Source organism: Salmo salar, unplaced genomic scaffold (assembly GCF_965601325.2).
Source record: "Salmo salar unplaced genomic scaffold, fSalSal1 ptg000652l, whole genome shotgun sequence".
Lineage (NCBI taxonomy): Eukaryota > Metazoa > Chordata > Actinopteri > Salmoniformes > Salmonidae > Salmo > Salmo salar.
This window is the reverse complement of record NW_027675454.1, coordinates 569,057-575,215: the sequence shown is the minus strand read 5'-3', so window position 1 is coordinate 575,215 and position 6,159 is coordinate 569,057.

Here is a 6,159-nt window from a genome sequence, read left to right as displayed (position 1 = left end):
TATGTGAGGTACAACAAAAGCAATCATCAGTCAGAGTCGTCAAAGCCAAAGTCCACCTCCGTGTCATATATTGTGAGTTCGTTTTCCGCCTTGGCCTTCTTCTTCTCGGGGCTACCGTCGTCGAGTTCCTCTGTAGGTCGTTTCACACCGGGCCAGTGACCGTGTGGAACATGGCTGTTTCCTTCCGATGATGTAGAACAGGACGCAGAAGAGGAGTAAGAACATGACTCCTGCCCAATTACCTCGATGTTGTTATTCTTAACAGCTGACACGAGTAGGTCAAACTCCTTTTCATTCAGCTCAGGCGTCATCATCTTGATACGGTTTACATCTATCTTGGGCAACACGCAGGACACCCCTCTCTTGATCCTCGCCACCATTTCGTCGATCGTACTTTTGTTCTCGCTGGCACAGTTGACTTTTCCACCTCCCTGGGAACTGTACAAGGTTGTATCGACGCACCTATTGCTGAACACCTTGACAGGGTAGTAGCTACCCTGTCTACACAGCTTGACAGAGCCGTAGCTGTTGTTGTTGCTGTTGTTCGAGAATACCCTCATGCTGGACATGACCATCATGGGCGCGTGGATCATGTATTCCTCGTTTGCAAAGACAGTGGCAAATTTCATGGGGCCCATCTCGCCAATAAACACAACCCTGTTGTACGACATGTTCTTCTCCTGCATAATCTTTCGGACCTCTTTTTTCGTGTCCCCTATCTTATTCAGAGACCTGTGGATGTAATCAGGGAGACGGTTGTCGTGGGCTTGCAACCACTCCATAGAATCCAGATCTTGGTAGTTGACACCTTTCATACCAGGGTTGCCGAAGGCTGGTCCAGTCAGCTTTATCAAGGTGCCATAGGATGCTTCAAACGAGTTTGTGTTCTCATCCTCGTCCTTTCCGTGTCTGAACTTCCCAGCCATCGATAGCGAGATAAGATGTTTGCACAGGTTAGACTCGGTCGTCTTCGGGGCATAGATGACACGGGCCAGCTCGGCGCAGAGGAACCCCATTGCCATCATCACAGTCTGTCTTATGGTCATGGCCAGGGTGAGTGTGCACATTGGCAAGGCTCCATGGGACAAGGTTAGCTGATACTTGCTGCTGTTGCTAAGATTCTCCTCGTGCACGAGGTTGTTGTACCTGGGGTCGTTCATGGCTTTAACACAGGCCACCTCTGTGAATTCACCCGTGTTAAACCTGTGGTGGTATCGGCCGTAGAAAAAGGCATCTGTCGCCACCTTGGTAACCGCAACAGGCTTATATGGCATAGACAGCATACTGTTTAGACTACTATTGGGATTGATCTTAGACTCTGCTTTCAGGGCAATATTCAGCATAGCCTTCATCATGGTGTTGTTCGTCATCCCCAGAGTGACTGAAGTGAAGACACCCAACCTCGCTTGACTGCTGGGAGGGGGTCTCTTGTCTTCTTGGCCAGTGAAGACTTTACCGAAGTAGAGCACGTTGCCTTTCTCCTGCCCAGCAAACCCTACCCCAGTGGTGGACAGGCAGCTGTCTGTCATTTGACTCAGCTCTACCATCAGGTTCGCGCTCTGGTGACGCACCACTTCTGTGAATTTCGTCATAGAACTCTTGATGGTGGTCATTACAGTCTCAGTGAAGTCGCTGTTCGCGTGACAGGGAAGCATGTTGGTCATCGTGCCAAATACGGCGCACTGGATGTAAGCCATTATGTTATCCGACATCAGGTAGGAGCAGATCTTCAGGGCTTTGGTGTCTGTCTGTCCTCCCATGAGTTTCAGGCCGATATTCTTAACCATCGCCATCCTGTCGCCCATCTGAGGAGCCACGAACCAAAACTTTTTACTCTTGCTTTCTACAATCTTGTACCCCTGCATACGCTGCAGTACACTGTGATCGGTCCAGCGAATAGTCATATCCATCCCGATGGACACATCAGACCCCTTAGTGTCCAGTTCATACCCCGTGAACAGCCTGTAATATTTCAATCTTGCCTCGGGGTTGCTATCTGTGATCGCCTCGGTCTCACCTTTTCTGCCTTTCTTACCACCCACTTGCTGATCATAGTAGGGAATGAACATGGGCTTCACCAGAGTTGCGGCGCACAAGGGGTCGCAATAATTCACCTCAAGGAAGGCGGCAGACGCAACACTCATTATGGTAGCAAGGTCCTTGTCCTCCATGCAGCTGCTCACGAATATAGCAAGTAACTGAATCAGGTACAGGAATACCATGTGTCTAGGCTCCTCTCCATGTTTGTGAACTATATCGCTATCGCGGAGATCGTCCAGGTCGAACAGGTCGAGCAACTTGCGCAGTAAGGACAGAATCTGACTTGCCTTACTTTTGTGGAAGTTGACAAAAACACTCGGGTAAGAGTCGTCCCCACCCTCCTCTTTGGAGGCTATATTAAGAATGTTCCCACGCAGAGCCTCGTCAGTCAGGGTGTTCTCGTACAGGGAGAGGACAGTGTCCCGAGTGAACAATTTGCACATGCTGAGAAACAGGGTCGATTCAAAGTCCCGGTTTATCTTAGGAACGTTCTGCAACGCCAAGAAGTGCCCTAGGTGTTCTGCGTGCACCTTCAACACCTCGTCGGGGAAGACGTTTGGGCAATGGAGATGCAAGACCACGGGGGACTTGAGAAGCACCGGAGCAAATGGGGTTGTGGGGCAGGGGTAGACGATACCGGAATCGTGTGGTCCCGTCGCTATGCAAAATCCATCCTGTTGCAGGCTTACCTGGAGTGTCTTAACACAGTTTGTCATTCTAAACAGAGAGATAGTGGGTCTACTCCACGACTACAAACTAAACTAGTCAAGATGTTGACGTCTAAGACAAGGACTTCGGAATGCGGTGACGCTTACAAATTCTGTTTGGAACTCTGGGATGAGCTGTCTCAGGCCCTGATTGAATCACAAGAGTCGAGTACTGTGTTGCCAAGCAAAGAGGAGTTGTCTCAGATGCAGGGGTATGAAGTTATGATCAGACTGGCTCTCCTGGCAGATTTTTATAGGTATCAAAAGGAGGATCTGGCTTTATATAGGGAGGAGTCAACTGAGAAGTTGTGTGCCATTAGAGCCAAGGCATTCAGCTTCCTTGCAAATGGCCATAACGTCCAACCAGAGCGTAACCGACCAACGGGAACCCTTGTATCCAAAACGCCTCTGTGTCGTCGAACTAGAGCCAACTCATCCATCCCCAGACCGTTGTTACAGCCACAGCCCCTGTGTAAAAATATATTCGGGACTGCCTACCGCGGTTGTGATGTCGGACCTCATATGGTATGTGCTAGCAAGGCACCTATGTCTGACTACAGCTTTCTTGTCCAAGTGAGGGAAGACACGGGAGGGCACGGTCCTCCACACACTGGAGAATCAGCAACCGAGCTATCGCTCAGTCTACATGAGGCTGCTGCGCGGACACCAAATCAGAGCGGCGACACCCTTGCAACAGGCTCAACGCTGCTGAAGAGTGTTAACCCCGTCGGCAAGAAAAGTGACCGGCTGAAACCAGGACCCTGTTCACCTTCAATGTGTACGAGTAAACAGGACACAGGTCTGTGTGATAATAGGGATAGTCGAGAAAGGAAGCGACCTTACCCACAGTCCGGTGAACGACCCAGAGATGGGGAAGCTTCGATAAAGTGGACTAAACTCAGTTTTTCAGTGAAGAGGAAATCTTACCAGGCGAAACTCATAAGAGCCTTCCAGGTGGTGAAAAGTGTCGGACACCCTATGCTTACACTCAATTCCGAATGGGGTCTGAGTTGTTACTACAAGCTAGCTGTATCCTACACAACAGATCAGCCACTGGAGATGGCAGCGGCCTGTCTACCCGAACTGCGGCAAGCCGTCGACATCATCCATAGTGAACACTTTCAGAAGCTGCGCGAACTACCGCTCGGGTCTCAGATGCTACTATACGCTGTGCTCAACTGTCACATCAATTGGGTTGACCACAACCACAAGCAGATACTCCTCATACCGGGACAGCCCAGCTCCCGCGCCCCTAATCAGGATGGAGACTTGAGGTGCTCGAGATGTCTGAAGAATCAGACCTTCCACTCTTCTGAGGTGAAAGGCAACCCGAGAAACATAGATGTGGAATTTGACTTTGAACAGATGAGGTTTGGGTCATCGTGCTGCGCTGCGCCCATGATAAACGTACCCCTCAGCACCAATCTCGTCAACACTTGTACCTTTACCGAAATGAAACAGATGTACACCTCCTGTATGACATGCAAGCAGCCAATCTTTTCCGAAGTACTAGTGGATATGGAAACACTCTACTCGCGCTGTGTGGCCTGCACCTCTGCTGACCCTATATGACACATCTGAATAGACACTATGGATCACAACAAGACTGAGGAGGCTGTGACCGAAGACGCCTCAGGTATTGTACACCAAGCGGACATCACCAATAAGGACAAAGTTATGGCCGAAGCAACATCAGGCATTGTGCACCATGCGGACGTGGCGGTGTTCAGAGCGGTGCACTGTATACCCTTTGCTAGATTGAAATATATTATGTGCACACACTACGGAGCTAATAACTTTGACACCGAGTGGCAGAGGGTCCGAGGTGATGGGCGACTCTCGGTCAGCGGCAACAAAAATCTCTACCTGTACCTAAGCATAACCAATAGGCTGGACAGAAAAGAAGGAGCCATCCGAGATATTATGGCCGTGTACAGGGATATCACCACAACGGAATCCGAGTGTAAAGACAGAGTTGAGACCTTGGCTGAGGATCGGACACCGCCTCTAGTAGAGCGCGTGGACCCTTGCGCGTTTGATAATACAATGATCGAAGCAGCAGAGAGTGTCATGGGACTGGAGGAACCTGAGTATATGACAGAGTATCTGGATACTTTCAAATGTAATACCACTCGTAGCTGCTTCCTTGAACTTGGTGAAATGACTTCTTACGGGTGTGAGGATTATTCAGATGAGGAATGGGAACACGAGGAACTCGACCGTCGTTTGAACAACCAGGATCTGAGGTCCATGTCTGAGCCAGCCCAAGGCGAAGTGGATCAAGACAGCAAGGGCGGGTACAAGGCTATATTGGAAGACTTGACTGTTGAAAAGCCAAAAGCTGTAATTGACCAGGACTGAGGTCCATGTCAAGTCTTCATTGCTTTGTGTACATTTGGTGATTGTTATACTATAGACTGTCTTGTATCATTGTGTTTTGCTTGTACCACAGACATAAATAAAAGCTTTGTGTTAGACACAATCCTGTCTCCCGTCTTCTTCACTGTCTCCCCTGTTTTCCACACCACAGTTCCCGCTCATGCTTCTCTAGCTCAGGGCATATGACCATGGGACCCTGTCAGAGAAGTGACTGGAGCTGTACGTGTCATATGACTGTAAGGTTCGACGATGTACATCTTATAAGTCGTGTAGACTACACCTGGGTGCACATGTCTGATATAGAGAAGAGAATGCCTATATCTGAAAGTCTGACGGAGCCCGGTCTTGATGGTTTATTTCGCATACCCGTAGAGTCGCATGTGATCCCAAGTACGAGGTATATTGTCCTCCGGGCTGTATACACACACGGCGGAGACAGCTACGGACTCGTTACAGCCAAACATTTTACCAACACGTACACCGATACCAAGGGCCACAAAGTGAAAAGGATCAGCGTTTTAGCAAGAGCGCCCTTGGCCTGGGTGAAGATCAACACACACAATGATACGACAGTGCCCCACCTGACCTACCCTTACACAGGAGACATGGTGTGTGGACACCAACCCGATGTTATCGTCTCAAGGATATATGCCAATATGAACCGTTACGTGAACAACACCTTAGTCTTTACCTCATACACCCCGGACTCTGGCGAAAGAGATAGTTTAGCCTCAGAATTGGTAAGCGAGACATTGTCTATACTAGCGGCCCCGCTTGCATTCAAGGCTTTGCACGAACAGAGCAGGCTAACACTGGAACGGTTGCAGTGTCCGAGAGACCGTGACATTCTCACCATACCCGATCCACACAGAGCGCTTTGGGGGACGTGTGTATTGTGGCAGCTAGACTCTGAACTAGGGACCCTCTCACGTGCAACTGTTAACCAACAGACAGACCTAGCGCCAGTCCCATCTGCTGCTCGGTGGTTGAGACTAAGGCTCACGTGCACGGGTTTAGAGGTGACTAGGTGTTC